This window comes from Ursus arctos, unplaced genomic scaffold, assembly GCF_023065955.2.
Source record: "Ursus arctos isolate Adak ecotype North America unplaced genomic scaffold, UrsArc2.0 scaffold_13, whole genome shotgun sequence".
Lineage (NCBI taxonomy): Eukaryota > Metazoa > Chordata > Mammalia > Carnivora > Ursidae > Ursus > Ursus arctos.
Genome location: NW_026622797.1, coordinates 15,533,209 through 15,547,188, shown reverse-complemented (window position 1 = coordinate 15,547,188; position 13,980 = coordinate 15,533,209). Strand labels below are relative to the sequence as shown.

General features: G+C 40.2%; 1 protein-coding gene across 2 annotated transcripts in view; it reads left to right on the top strand.

The window, feature by feature from the left end:
• The window catches only part of PLEKHG1 (pleckstrin homology and RhoGEF domain containing G1), a 219,003-nt gene that overhangs the window by 63,218 nt on the left and 141,805 nt on the right, over positions 1 to 13,980 (top strand). The window contains exon 2 of one of the 2 annotated variants that reach the window (XM_057310972.1): positions 1,364 to 1,462. The exons of the other annotated variant lie outside the window; for it this stretch is intronic. The gene's annotated coding sequence lies outside the window, so the exon portion shown is untranslated. The remainder of the gene's footprint in view (positions 1 to 1,363; positions 1,463 to 13,980) is intronic. 2 annotated transcript variants of the gene reach the window in all.

Below are 13,980 nucleotides of genomic sequence, written 5' to 3'. Positions count from 1 at the left end.
AGAAATTTAAGTCATTGCCCAAAGTCACAAAGTTAGTAATTTATAAAACAAGACAAATTATAAATACCCAGGTGTAAGTCCAAGTCCAGTATCTTCTTTGCTGTGCTGTCAAATGTGAAATGCCACCAGCCCAGCTATGTCACGTGCCTCTGTGTTGCCACATCGGGGCAGAAGGACCAGATGCTCTTTCTCTCTCTTGTCTCTGAACTTGCAAACCTCCTGTTCCTTCTGCCTACCAGCCTAGCTACCTTCCACCCAACATGTACGTCAGCTGTCTGGTCTAAAATTCACAATGACGTGTTGCTTGCTCTGTAAGATCTGACCTTTCCTTTTTTTTTTTTTTTTTTAAATCTTTAAGTCACCTGTTCTAGAAAAATGTATTTTGTACCACCCAGAACTCTCTCTGCTCCTGGGAGTTGGTCTGCAAGAAACACAGTGGGCTCTGGGGTCAGCAGGACCTGAGGGTGTGTCTCTGCTCACCTCTTCCTTCGGACCTTGAGCAAGTGTTTTGCCGTCCTTATCTGTAAAATCATGGCAATAAACTCACTTCAGTTTCGTTGGGAGTTTAGAGAGTGCATGTTCAATGCCAACTGTAGTGAGAGCCTGGCCCTTGGCAGGCTCTCAAATAGAGCTGGAAGGCGGTAGCAGTAATACTATTATCTGGCCCTTATCTATCCTTTCAAACTCAGTTCAAATTCCTCCTCCTTTTTAAATTACTCTGACCTGATTTTATCTTTCCGCTCCTCAGAGCTACTATATATATCAGTTAGACTCTGAACAATGCATTTAGCAATTTTAATTATGTGATGCTGCTTTGTGATCTTAAAAATCCATCTTGAAATGCCTTCTCAAATGTTATTAATTCCTGCTCTAATGGACTGAGGTAATTCAAAGGCAGAACTAGGTCTTAGGCAGGGTACGTAGCCTGACCTCTGACCTGTAACTATTTACAAACTTTTTTGATTCAAAATTAAGAAATTTTACAAACATTCAAAAGAAATCAATAAGCTGGATTAGTTTTAAATACAGAGATATTTAAGACCAGGTGGATGCCTCTATCTTACATGATGAACCCAAATTTCTTTGTCCATAGTTCTGAATGTGAAGATGATTGGAGAGTAAATTTTAAAACTCCAAGACATTTTACTATCCAATATTCCTGATAAAACTGTCTTTTAAATCTTAAAACCTGTATGTATGTGTGGTTATTTGTGTTTCTTGGAATAATTCCAAATTAGGAAATACTCTAGTTTTTCCCATAACTGTTCTTTTCCAGGCTTAATCTTTTTTTTTTTTCTTAGAGCTCCACCTTTCTTCGTTGCCTCTTGAGTCCAGATCACTTTTTCTCCCCTCCCCCAACCAGGTTTTCCCTGGAGAAAGTCTAGTGGGAAGGACCATGCTGTTCTTTATGCCTGAGGAAGAGTCTTAGAGATGAAAATCTGGTGGCAGTTGTAAACTGAAGGTACGGCTTGGTTATTTATGGGCTTTTTAGCTTCATTGAATCACCTTTAATTCAGAGCAGGTTTTTACAACGCCATACTTTATTATTTTAACTGGAGGATTGCGGGGCCCTCTCTAGGCAACACAAGGATTGGTGAAAGACAAAGCATTTGAAACAAGTTGCAGACAAGATGTTTGTTCCGTCCTAACGTCCCACCCTTTTCAGTGCGCTTGCACAAAGACGATTTCCAAACAAAATATATGTGACTAATTTGGGTAATCTTTTGCCTCCATAGAAAAAGTTGTTGAAATATTTATTTAAGGATGGGGCGCCTGGGTGGTTCATTCGGTTGAGCGGCCAACTCTTGGTTTTGGCTCAGGTCATGATCTTGGGGTCCTGGGATCGAGCCCCACGTCAGGCTCCACACTCCGTGTAGAGTCTGCTTGAGATTCTCTTTCTCCCTCTCCCTGCCCCTACTTCTGCTCATACTTGCTCACTCTCTATCTCTAAAATAAATAAATAAAAAAATTTTTTAAGATATTTTTTTTAGGCAAAAAAAATAGTCTTCTTGGTCTGCCGGGTCTAAAGTTGTAAAATTGAACGGTATGAAATCCTTTGGAAAAGCCCTCCTGAGGGAAATGGCTTTCTGGCTTCTTGGGATTGGGGGGTTGGTGAAGAGTTAGAAACGACTCCCCCAGCTGTGGGGATGTGTCATCCCATCCAGCGCCCGGCTCGCCGAGTGATTCCTTTCGTCTGTGCTCACGGTCTCAAAGCCTGCCTGTAAGGCGATCCTGATAGAGCCTCAGAGGGAACAGAGGCACAGACTGGCTCGCCCGCACCACTATTGGGATCTAGTAAGATCCCCCTCTCGGCAAAATGCCCTTTCCAAAAATCTTTTCAAAATTTCTGAAGAACATTTGAACATTCAAGACTAGGATTCTGTAGGGAAAGACTAGGAACTAATAAGGATTTGGGCAGTAAAACCATGTACATAACAGCACATGTTATGTGTAAGCAATCTTCAATTTAAGCTAGGGTTGTTTTCCAAAAGTTCATTTGAAAAATATATATATATTGTGTGTGTGTGTGTTTCATGAAGGTTTTATTTTTTTTATTATGTTCAGTTAGCCACTGTATAGTATATCATTAGTTTTTGATGTAGTGTTCAATGATTTGTTCCTTACATATAACACCCAGTGCTCATCACAACACCTGCCCTCCTTAATACCTATCACCCTGTTACCCTCTCCCCCCACCCCCTCCGCTCTGAAATTCCCAGTCTGTTTCCCAGGGTCCATAGTCTCTTGTGGTTCGTCTCCCTCTCTGATTTCTTCCCCTTCAGATTTCCCTCCCTTCCCCTATAGTCCTCCATGATATTGCTTATGTTCCAGTTATGAGTGAAACCATATGATAATTGTCTTTCTCTGCTTGATTTACTTCACTTAGCATAATCCCCTCCAGTTCCATCCATGTTGATGCAAAGCGTAGGTATTCATCCTTTCTGATGGCTGAGTAATATTCCATTGTATATATGGACCACATCTTCTTTATCCAGTCATCTGTTGAAGGGCATCTTATTTCCTTCCACAATTTGGCTATTGTAGACATTGCTGCTATGAACATTGGGGTGCATGTGCCCCTTCTTTTCACTAATCTGTATCTTTGGGGTAAATACCTGGTAGTGCAATTGCTAGGTCATAGGGTAGCTCTATTTTTAACATCTTGAGGAACCTCCATACTGTTTTCCAGAGTGCCTGTACCAACTTGCATTCCCACCAACAGTGTAAGAGGGTTCCCCTTTCTCCACATCCTCGCCAACATTTGTTGTTGCCTGTTTTGTTAATTTTTTGCCATTCTAGTTGGTGTGAGGTGGTATCTCATTGTGGTTTTGATTTGTATTTCCCTGATGGCTAGTGATGTTGAGCATTTTTTCATGTGTCTGTTAGCCATTTGTATGTCTTCTTTGGAGAAGTGTCTGTTCATGTCTTCTGCCCATTTTTTGACTGTCTTCAAAATATTTTGTATTTTTCCCTGATTAGACATAAAACTATGCATGGGAAGTCCTCAAGCAAACAGAATCTAGTTAACACATACTGTTCCTGCAATGCAGTTAGGGCCATTTGAAGAGCCAGTTCCTGTTACCTATATTCTTCCCCACTGTTCCTGCAGGCAATTGAAAGTCCAGTATGTGTAGACAAACCTCATCTCCTGGAGAACTTCTTGCCTAGAGAATGTGGCATCCACATCTTGTACTAGGTCATGAATCTTGATATTGGAGTTTAGAGATAGGCATATGAGGTATAAAACTGTAGTGATACAAACATGAGTAACCGTGTATAAGAATGAAATAGGAGAGCTTCAGAGCAGTAACAGGAGCATATTACAATTATATAGCACTTTAAAGTTTTATGCATTTGCATTTTACCCCAGTTTTAACTTTGAAACACTAAGACCTAGGCATTCTCATTAATTTGTAGCAAGGGCTTACATGGAATGCTTTGGAATGAGCAATAAGACAGGGCCTCATATGCTGAGAGGTGAATGAAGAGATGGTGAGGATGGTGCCTGTTTGAGCCTCACGGAGGTACTGTGCATATCGTGGAAGAAGAAAGGAGAAACATACCCATTGTGACAGTACATCCCAGGAGGGAGGATCTGCTAGTTATGGGAGATGCGAGGTTGAATGAGAGAAGAAGAGAGAAGACAAGGAAATCTTCTTCTTGCCCTCCTCCTTTCAACTCCTCGTCTTCCCAGTGTGGGTTACCCCTCTGGCCTCCTAGATGTGTTCTTTCATAAAGACACTGATAACCTACAGTTGGATCCCCCATTGAGGATTCTTGTGCGTTAAAAAGCTTTTATATGGCTTTTTTATATACCATTAGAACCTGGAACACATTTTCCTATAGAAATAAACAACCATTTACCAGGAGTCTTTTGGAACGCACTCCATTTTTAAATTGGTTCTGCCTGTACATGTACAGTTGAGTGAGCCTGGGAACAGAAGAGTAGAGCACTGGATTCTCATGGGGGATGGAGGGCTTCTCACCTTTGGAACTCAGTGAACTGGTCTACCACTTGGTACACCTCGAGGCCAGTCTCAACTATGTATTTCTTAGGCACAAAATACAATTTCACAGTTTTCCCTGTGATTTTTTATGAACATGAGCTTTCCTATCTGAGAAACTTTAAACACTTATGAGATGATTATGATGCTCATGGGGTCACTTACGAGTACAAAAAACAGATGGTAAAAAGGTTCGTTGACATGACCAGCTGACCTGCTGTGAGATATTGAACACATTAATTTATTTTTCTTCCTCCGTGATCGTTCTTCTGACCATCTTGAAAGACAGCCAAGAAAACTTTTTCTTCTAATTATTTCCAACCACTTCTGGGCAGTTCATTCAGACTTACGATTAAATAAATCTCCTCTGCTTTGGGAGCACCAATTTAAACATCAAATGTTTGCATTTGTATTGTAGGGAGAGGATTAATTCTCTCCCGCCACCAGATTTTAGCCTGAAAGGCAAGTTATTTACTGTTGCTCACTCTTGTATACTGAGCAGTTGTTGAGTAAATGGATTAAATAATATGGTATCTTGATTCAGGAAAATGTGTTTCCCAAGAGAGCCATTTAGAGAAAATGATGACCATTATGTATTTTAGATTTATAACAAATTGAAGACTTATCTTCTCAAGAATTTTGATTTTAGCAGATCAGTGTTTCAGGAAGAGAATACGAGAGATACGTGAGGCACTTTCTTTCCTAACATTCAAAGCAAATTCACATTTATTACATCTTCTGTCTCCCACTATCCTCAAGGTTTCATACTTTCCCTGGTTTACTAGTTTCATTGTTTCCCCCCCCCATTGGTTTTTCATTTTATGAGATAGAACATTTTCAACTATGATAAAGACTCTAATTCAAATGTGCTAAAACAAAAAGAAATTACTAAACTACTCTTGAGGGAGGATGTCCTTTAAGGTTCATTGACTCAGTGACTTAGGAACATCACTGATCATGCAGTTTCTCCTCCTCTTTCTGCTCTGCCATCTTTCTTGACTTCTTTCTCTGGAAGATTTCCCTAAACAATCACAAAATGGCTGCTAAACACAAATGGATTAGCAGAGTCCCTTGTCCATCTGCATGAGGAGAAAGAGGGGGGTCTCTCCCTAGCCATGGAATACGAGTCCCTTTGTCCAATCTGATAAGGGCTCTTACATCACAGAGAGGAATAACTGTACTACGAATGCTATGAACTGATTGGCTTAGATTGATCGGGATCCGCCAGGACAGTTGGGGATGGGATCCGCTACTGCACCTATACCATATGACTGTGACTAGAAGAGATGAAGAGGCCAACACCTCAACAAACCAAGGGGTTGCTGGGAAGGGAGAAGCGGAGAGTAGATGTTGGGTAAGCAGCCTACAGTGCACACGAAAGTCTGGCTGTTGTACTTAATTGTTGCATTCTTTTTTTCTAAGTAAAACTTTGTCCTGAGTATAGTCTGTCAACCCCTGCTGTATCCCTTTGCAGATGGTCCATTCTTCTATAAAGTTATTCCTTGGCACCTTGGGGAAAGGGGAACATGTCTCCTACTATGAACAACTGTAGTGGTGTCCTCATCTTCTGGTCTGAAGTTGCTGAGGTCTCCATGACTGGAAGGTACCCACAGTCCAGCCAGCCACGGTGTCCAGAATCACTCATGCACAGAGCCCACCCTGGGCCAACTGGTGCTTTGTTTTCTGGAGCATGTGCCAGAGTCATACTGTATTCTATGCAGAATTGGAGATGTTCCCTGTGTCTTATGGAGTTTTAAGTGAAAATTATTCTGTTAGTTAGAAAATACTGTCTGCTCCCCATTCCTCTATCTTTAGGACTCAGACATAGACCATAGGGCCTGTGGGCCCTGAGGACAGGAGACCAGTAACTGAGCTGCTGAGACGGGTTTCTAGGCTTCTGGCTTGGACTGCTGGGTGGGACTAGGTTGCGGTCAGGAGGGCAGGCTCCCTGTGCTGTTTAGTGCCATGGTTAAACAGACCAATGTAGGCAATTTTGTTATCTACTTATCCCTTAGAATGTTATGTCCATGGGAGAATGTGTTCCAGACTCCAGACTTTAAGTCTGGGCTCCAAGTGATTTAGAATGCAATCTGTTTGTAAGTTACAAGTTACTTAAACTGCAGTCCTTTGTGCCTCTGTCACTGGGAGACAAAATTCCTTGTTGTCCTCCTTTTCCAACAACATCAAGTCATTGGAAGAGAAAGTTGTAGGGGGAAAAAATGGAACTTTTTTTCTGCCTGTGTTAAGGCTTTAATGATTTGATTTAATAATTAATGTCAAGGCTAGGAACGGGGCTTTCTTCCTGCTGGATCATGTTTCTCAGTTCCTTAAAGGCACCCAGCATAGACCACTAGGGAAAGGCTGCTGTTTCTCTCAGCTATAAAACAGATGGTAAAACCCCCAGCTGCTTCTGGCATTTGTTTCTTCATTCCTTAAGGTTTGTGGATCCAAGAAAATTGGTGAAGGTAGCATGGGGAGCCCCACTCTGGAGCTCAGGTAATAGTCCAGTTAAAACCAAAGAAATTTATAATCTATAAACTCGGCCTCAGTGGGCCTGTCTGCTGTAATGGGGCCATGCTTCCACCTCTTAAGTGGAATTGGTTATCTGGCAGATGATCTGACGTTTCCTTCCCTTCTTTCCACATTGAGAATGCCCTTGTTTGAGCAAGAATTCTTCGTTTAAAGCAACATCAACAAAACAACAAAACATTGAACAGAGATGCATGATTTTTTTCTGAGTCTTCCTTCACCCTGGCAGTGCTCTGGGTAAAAGAGGCAAGTTATATAAATATAATGTGGACAAAATCTGTTAAAAGGGTCAGATGTTCCACTCTCTGCAGTTGGGTGGAGTTGTGGTTGTCTGAAGTAAGCCAATATATTCAGATTGGAATGTTGCCCAGAAAAGAGAGTTTAGGAACAGGGTAGACTTGGCCTTCCTCTCAACAAGCCGAGGTCACCACTATCTACCATTGATTGGCTCCCACTTCAAGGGCTTCTGTGGTCTGGCTCTGTCCAGCCATATCTCTGGTTACTTTCCCATCCCGGATCCCTCTGCTAACTTGAGTCTGTTTGTCATCTTGCTCCATTCATGAAACATCTGTCTTCTCTGCTTGGGGCAGAATTCTACCTTCCAGATGACCAGTGAGTCGAGTATGTCTCTACCATTCTATGCTCAATTCAGCTGTACTAGGTATTAATTTTAGACACCAAAAGACCGAGTCCTAAATATCTCATATTACTTATGAGAAAATTGAGGCCCAGAGGGAGTTGGTGATGCCACCCAATGCACACAGCATATATGCACCAGCGAGGAACCGGAATCAAGATGCCCTGTCTTCTAGCTTAGCATAGCTGCCATCAGACCAAATGCAGAGTCTTTATTTTCTTCACAAAGGATGTGTGTGTGTGTTGTGTATTTATTTATACGTCTACACACATATATATGTAGACACACATATTTTACACTAATAAGCAATAAGAGAAAGGTGGATTTTTAAAAATTGATTTGCTAAATTAGTCTGGAGCTGGGGATGCCAACCATCTAAATCTCGCAATGCAAAAATTGGGCCTATTTAAACATATATTAAGGCTGGGTTTGTATCACCTTTGGTTACCTAACTACTAAGATTTCAGGTTTCTAGTATCCCTAATTTTTTATCACTAGGCTTTAAAAATATTGTATTTCTGTAGACATAACTTCTTAAAAGAATTTCCACACATGACCTCAAGGACTCTCAGTCTCTGACTGAGGAAGTCTGCTTGCTTCTACTGTCCGTTCAACTGAGTCTTATGTTTTCAGCAAATTTACAAGAGACGGCATTATGTTGTCTTAATACAACTCTAAAATGGGGTGTGTGCAGAATGGGCTTCTGTTTGTTACACATAATCTAACATTATAAAGTATCTTGGAAAAGAAAAATTTGAAGTACAGAATCCAGTGACAACCTCCAATAATAAAATTTTCCTTGTTCATAGCAGTCTAGTTTTTCCTATTTGCAAAAGATGTTGCATATGCAGACAGAAGCAATACGCTTCACTAATTCGGGCAGAAATATTTTCCTGCGTTATAATTACTGAATATCATGTGGCTTTTCTTATACAGCCTCTATTCTGCTTAGGAACTTTTAGAGACACTGAATTCAGAAGTACAGAAATTAATGGAGCCGTGAAAAGCAGCACTGAACCTCCCTTAGAACCAATGGGAATATTAAATCCAACAATAACAAGGAAAAATACTATCTTATTGTTGTTGAGTGTTAACTGTTAAAGATTTCTCAGCCAGTCAGCAGGTATAAAAGGTTTCAAGACCTCTTGTCTATTTGTGAGATGTGTATCTAAAGACACATAAAGAACAGAGGTATTTGAAAATTGACTTATATATAAAAGTGGCTAAAATGCCTGTCTATAAATATGTCTTTCCAGGAATATAACAGTGATGCTGGGTTGTTGTTGTTGTTGTTGTTTTTAAGCTGGTTTCTGTTGGGTGTGAAAGTTTGTCTATGAACTAGAAGCTTCTTGGGCCCAAGTATGCCAACACATGGCCCGTGTGAGGTCCTTGCTGCCACCTGTACCTGCCAAGAAAAGACATAAAGCACTGGCTGCCCTATCATGACTTTCCTAAGAGCATAACAACAACAACAAAAAAAAAACCATGGAAGCATGAAACAATCAGAATACCTTCTAAACAAAGTGCAAAATGATTGGCTTTTTTATGGCTCCCTCAAATATTTTTCAACTTCTCTGTAGCCTAGTTCCAAAGAAAGAATTATAGTTTTCTTTGAAAGCCAACAGTTCTCTTTGTAAATTTCTGGATTTGTGGTGATATTTTGAGTTCTATAATAAAATTTAATGGTCCATTTGAGAAATTGTCCCTTATTGAGCGTAGTTTCTATTATTGGGTTGTTTGAGGCAATTCTTGAGTGCTAAACTCTTCTTTGATCTGTTAGGACTCACTGGTTTCCATGGAGTCTTGCTGGCTCATGACCAAAGGAGAGCTCAGTGTTCCAGTCAGCTGGAGTTCAGTGTTCCTAATCGGCCCTGACCTGAAAAACTCACACAAAAGACTTTAAAATCAGAATGTTTTATGTGGGATCATGAAAATCAGTTGATTATTTGGGGTGGGGGGAAGAGTACAGTAAAGGTTTAAAAACTTGTGTTTCTTTCATTTAGTAAAATTCTGATTTGTTTCTGGAAAAATAGTCTTCTGATGATACAAAATACAGGTTTTCCAGTCCTCCTACTTTGCACAAAGTAATACAAAACAGAATGTCTTATTTGACCTTAAATGTAAATAAGATGAGAGCTAAATTATTGTGACCAATGTATTTCATACATCTGGCAGTAATCTTTTTATTTTATGGCAGTGACGACTCAAAGCAATTGTTAATCCTAATTTATTTTTAAACATTTTAACTTGAGCTTTCTTCTCAGGGCTTCTTTGTTTCTCCCCCACCTAGTTCTGGAGGACGGCTAAAATAAGATCACTGTAAATACGACATTCATTTTTTTAACTCAAACATTTGCACAGCTACGCTGTGGATTCAGAAGAGACAAAAGGAGATCCGTGGCTTAGATGTAGCCCTCAAATAGAGGGAGCGAAAGCCTTCAAGGCTGTGCTTGCAGAGAGCTGGGATGTGTCTTTATTGCACAGAATGAATAGGAGCAAAGAGAAAGAAAAGGTGACTTTTGCCTGGGTGGACAGGGATTGAAGAGGCTTCTGAGATGGCATTTAAGCTTCTACAGAAGTTCTCTGACCTAGTTCAGTGCCTGACTCCCTTGCAGTTACTTCTGTTTGAAACCATACGGCTATAATATAAGGGGAGAATTAACTCTTTAGTAAACATATAAGATCATGAGAGGCTCTTTGGGGTAAACTTTTGCCTCAATTACTTTCAATGCCATACTTGTTGTCAAAGTTGCTTGAACTATTGATTTAGGTCCTTTGGCAGAATCCTGTGAAGCAACTGATGCTGTAAAGAACAGTCCCGTATAGGGGCGCCTGGGTGGCACAGCGGTTAAGTGTCTGCCTTCGGCTCAGGGCGTGATCCCGGCGTTGTGGGATCGAGCCCCACATCAGGCTCTTCCGCTATGAGCCTGCTTCTTCCTCTCCCACTCCCCCTGCTTGTGTTCCCTCTCTCACTGGCTGTCTCTATCTCTGTCGAATAAATAAAATTAAAAAAAAAAAAAAAAAAGAATTGAAAAAAAAAAAAAAAAAAAAAAAGAACAGTCCCGTACAGAATTGTAAAGACTGATTCTTAAGCTCAATCAAGTTCTTACCAAAGGTGTTCTTCATGTTGACATTGCACTTACCCAGATTTTGACCTTAAAATGTATGTCTAATTTCCTTTTGAAACCATTCTTGGGATTACTGAGGGATTTTTGTATTTAAGGAAAGCAGTGGCTTTATTAATTTTTATCCCTGCTCCTTCAATGAAATAGACATTTATTTTTCTTCATAAGCCCCATGGATCTTGATAGAAATTTCAAGAAAAATAATCAAGAAAAAATTTTATACAGTATTTTCATTTGTGCTTATGTTTTCAAAGTAAATAAACAATGAGGAATCAATGTTCAAAAATCAGTAATGTTAGGGGGTGTTTTTCTCATAAAAAATTAACTTAAGTAGATTCTCTTTTCATAGCCTCTCAGCTAATTTCATTGACTTTATAAGGAATATGATCCATTGAATCATATTTTTAAAGATATGTATAAGATAAATGTTGAGTTTGTAACAAAGAATCAACCCAGGAGCAAAGCATAGGGCTGGAAGAAGAATCCAAAATGAAAACATTGAGCAACTGAGCAGAGCCACACCTGGGGCCACATAGACCTGCTCTACACAGGGGGTGATCACAAACCCCTCTGGGAACAGAGCCCCTGGAGTTGTGCCAACACGTCAGCCCTAGAGCGAAGGGTTATAAAAAAATATTTTCGCATTCTTGGGTTCTTTCAATAAGCCATGGGGTTCCCTAATTATCCTGGGAATGGGGGCACCCTGGATCACATAAGCATTGATAGCTAAAGGACCTATTAGTCGTTGACTCCAAATAATAGTCCATATGGCCGAGGGAAATGACATAATGTTGTAAATCTCATGTTGCTTCCCTTTCACCAGCCTACAGAGTGCTCCTTTCAAGAGGAAAAGGCAGAGCCATTATGGGAGAGAAGGAACCAAAGCCCAAAACCGTGGAGGAATTGGTCAGGTCAGGAGTCCTCTCACTCCTCACGTGCTTAGGCTTTCGCGCAGCCAACACTTACGGAAAGGCTCCATATGCCAAGCACTGTTGTAGGTGTTGCGGCCGAAGAGGCGCTCACAGGCTGCTTAGAGTCTAGGGGAGCTGAAAGATCTTTTTTTTTTTTTTTTTTTTTTTTTTTTACAGAGAGAGACAGCCAGCAAGAGAGGGAACACAAGCAGGGGGAGTGGGAGAGGAAGAAGCAGGATCCCAGCAGAGCAAGGAGCCCGATGCGGGACTCGATCCCAGGACCCTGGGATCACGCCCCAAGCCGAAGGCAGACACTTAACAACTGAGCCACCCAGGCGCCCCTGAAAGATCATTTTAAAGACCATTAAAGTGTATAATTACAAATCGTGGTGAGTGCTGAATGAAGAGAACAGGGTACTCCCAAGCACATAGACTTCCATTGACAGAGGGAGATTGGGGAAGGCCGATGTGAAGTTGGACTGTGAATGAAAGAATGAATGAATGAAAGCCAGAGACACTAGTGAGCAATGGACAAGAGGGACAATGAGGTGCAATGGGAGGGGTGGATGGGGGCACTATCGTGTGTGGCCTGCAAAGGCCACATTAAGCAGTTTGGCTTTTATTCTAAATGCAAAGAGAATATATTTCCAGATTTTAAGCAGGGGAGTGATGCAATCCAGTTGGAGTTTTTGAAGACTGACTTTAGCTCTTGGGTGGAGATTGAATTGCAGATAAGAGTGAAAAAAAATGGTAAGCAGTTAGGAACCTTTTGCAGGAGGCTAGTCAGGAGCTAATGATCCCTTGGGCTAGGGGGTCCCTGATGCTAAAGAAATTACCCTCTACGTCACACAGAAGATGTGCAGAGGCTATCAAGGAACCGCTGTCTGAGTAATGGAGAGGGAGAGTGATACCAGAAGTCTTCATACAAATATTTCTCTTGCCTAACTCATCATGGAAGTGGTGCAAGGACTCTCTGGGCCTGGGTTCTCTCTATACCATGGAGAAAACAAGGGCCCAATGCCATGGATGGTCACATGAATAAATTAATGTTACCAGGTGCTTTGAGGTACTATGCAAATTCTAGAAATTGCCGCCGCCTCCCCTGTTTTCCCCTCTGTTGCTTTAAGTTCCTGGGAGAAGCCAGAGGGCATCTACATTGTTTGATCTTAGAGATGTGCACATCAACATTAAGGATCTTCAGTTGTCTTAGAAGTTGAGGCCTTTTAAAAAGATCTAATTAATTGTTCATTTTAACTGGAAGCCTATATTAAACGGATGCTGTATTTCACCAATAGCATTTAGGTGAAATAAAAGAACACTAAAAAATTTAAGTCATCATCGCTCGGCATGTGTAATATAATTTATATAAACTAATATATAAATATACATATTAAATTATATTACATATATAAGATATCACTAATATATTTATACTTATATTTATATATGATATGCATACATTAAATTATTTATAAGATAGAAAACATAGTCAAGGAATGTTTGCCATCATTATTTTAAGTAATATTAAAGCACTGATACTTAATACCTTCAGTTCTTTGTTAGTGTGCTATGATTTTTCTTCTGAATGTTAGAACAGAAGATCGTATCAAAGACTTCCGATTTAGAAGGAAGGAATTTTTAAAGATGAGTAGGTATAACAGCCCAGTTTGAGTTTTTTGTTTGTTTGACAAAAGTAAATGACATAAGAACACTTCCTTATCCTAGGCGTGTCCTTATTATGCTCCTCCCTCCCCGGGAGGGAAAAACAGGCCCAGTCCAACAGTCCAAACTGAATGAAATTCTAGTTGATAACTAATGAAAAGAGAAAAATATGGTTATTTGATTTTTTCTTTGTAGATGGTTTTTGTTTTGTTGGTTTTGTTTTGGTAGCTGTTTCATTTCCTTTCCACACAGGTAATTTTATAATGAAAGGAGAGAACTCTTCATTTTCCAAGTTTGGGTGGGAAGAAAGAGCACTATTTAGAGATAAAAAGTAAGATAAGATTTAATAAAGTAACTGCCCCTCTGATGCTCTCCTTTCTCTTTCAGTATTTCTGCAGGTAGTCTGGGTGTCTGCTTCTGAGTAGCATGAAATAAATAATTCAGCATTTTCTGCTACATATCAACCCTCTGCTTATTTTCCCCCTCAAATTACATATTCTGGCAAGATTTCTCCCTTGTTAAAGCATTTAATTATTGTGTTTGGCAGTCATGGTTGGTTGCATTATATAAACAAATGCCTACTTCAAACATTGAAACTGATTTTTTTCATA